The sequence below is a fragment of the Limulus polyphemus genome, unplaced genomic scaffold (genome assembly GCF_000517525.1).
Source record: "Limulus polyphemus unplaced genomic scaffold, Limulus_polyphemus-2.1.2 Scaffold2074, whole genome shotgun sequence".
Classification (NCBI taxonomy): Eukaryota; Metazoa; Arthropoda; class Merostomata; order Xiphosura; family Limulidae; genus Limulus; species Limulus polyphemus.
In genome coordinates, this window is record NW_013667684.1 from 14,534 (window position 1) to 16,700 (window position 2,167).

The window sequence follows — 2,167 nt, forward strand, 5'->3', positions numbered from 1 at the left end:
CGTGACTGCGGAAATTAAGTGTATTGCAAAGTTGTATTGAGAAAGAATAAACTAGTTTTATTTAAGAAAGGACTTGTATCGCTAAAATGTATATATACATTTTCTATTCAAATTCAAGAAATAAGTACAATACACTCAATACAGAAAATAGCAAATTATACCATAAAAATTATATATTATCTTATAAAAGAAAAGTAAACACCAGGATTACTCATGTGTGGATAATAATTAAATCATATTAAATATTATTTTGATTAATTGATATTTTCTTCACCAGATTGTATGCAATTTAAACCTACTTTAAGATGTGATAGTTGTTTAATACACATTTTTGAACTCATACATTTTTATATTTATATGTATTAAGCCTATATATATATAGACTTTCTGGTTCCTTTACATGAGTTATCCATTTGTTTAATACTTACTATTTATATTTTTGCTACTAAATAGTAATCTTATTTTATTTAGAATATTACTATATCACTAGTAGAGATTGGCTAAACATTTGCGGTTAAATTAGTATCTTTATTACAACAGTACTTCTTTAAATACAGAATTTCTAGAATGATAATAATAATAAGATTCCAATCGCAGACACCGAAATCTATAACTCCACGAGTTTTCGTCCTAACATTAGTTAAGTCATTTTAAAGTAGGTCTATATTCGGTAAAGAGATAAATTAACACTGTGCACGTTTTTTGCTTTAGTTTGTACTTAATACTATCAATAAATAAACTTATAATGTTATTCTATGACCTAACGTTAGACCTTTTAATATACTTTGGTAAGCGTTTAATATGTGGTACAAAATGTCTACGAAAGTATATTGTTGCGTCAGCGAGGTCACGTGACTAGTATCACGCCACGTCTTTCTAGAAATATCCTGTTCCTTCGTGAATTGTCGGGAGATTACTAGATTGTGGTAGTCTGGTGTATATAAGATGGTCACAACGTGATGGAACAGTGTGTAAGTAATGAGTAATTGAACTGCAGTCAGAGAGTGTGTAATTGAACGGAGTATTGTCGAGCTCGTGAGACGTGAGTTATAGCGTTTGTTACAGAGCGACTGTTGAAATTAAGTGTATCGTAAAGTTGTATTCGGAAAGAATAAACCAGTTTTATTTAAGAAAGGACTTGTGTCGCTAAAGTTTCGTCGGAACGAAGTTACGGAAAATTAACTAACGACTGGAGGCGTAACAATATTTACATCCGCCCTTTGTTTACTTCCGATGAAACGCACATTTAGATAGTAAGGTGCACGCGCATTTTTAGGACAGACAAAAAAACTTAGTATTATTAAAACAGAGTTTGGGGATTGTTGCAAGTAACTTTTTTCTAAATTTGTTCGTATTTACTTTAGGAAGTTTTAAATGCTCATGTCTTTTAGTTTTTATTTGATATTTTGACAATTTTTGAAATCTAGAATGATGTATACGCATTTCAGAATTAATTTTCATTTAAATATAATAAGGTAGTTACTGTTATTTATTATAATATATTAAAAACACGGTAATACAAAAAATATCTTTAATTACGGACGTTTCAAAATTGCTTCAAATTCCATCATCAGCGTTGAATCCTCAAAAAGTTAGTTCACAATATTCTAACTACAGAAAACAACACTAACTATTAAGCAAGTAGTTTTCGTATTGAATCGTAAGTTTAGTAAAACATTTATGTCGAAGGTACGATGAAACGTGTGGCATATACATGTTCAATAACATTGTTAAGAGAAAACATTACAAAAAGGCTTAGATATAAATATCGCACCTTTAAAGCAACAACAATGATAATATTGTTACGTCTCCGTTCGTTAGTTAATTTTCCGTAAATTTGTTCCGACGAAACTTTAGCGACACAAGTCCTTTCTTAAGTAAAACTGGTTTATTCTTTCTGAATATAACTTTGCGATACTCTTAATTTCAACAGTCGCGCTATAACAAACGTCTCACGTGCTCGAGTTCAATTACACACTCTCTGACTGCGGGTCAATTGCTCATTCACTGTTTTCGGTCACGTTGTGACCGTCTTATATATATATACCAGACTACCCCCCCAATCTAGTAGTCTCCCGATAATTCATGAAGGTTCGAGAAGGACGTGACGTGATACTAGTCACGTGACCTCGCTGACGCAACAATATTCAAATAAAATATTGTTACA

At 31.2% G+C, this 2,167-nt stretch overlaps 1 long non-coding RNA gene across 1 annotated transcript in view; it reads left to right on the forward strand.

Moving 5' to 3' along the window:
* Nucleotides 1-2,167, forward strand: part of LOC111087375 — a 26,765-nt gene that overhangs the window by 5,451 nt on the left and 19,147 nt on the right. The window lies entirely within an intron of this gene.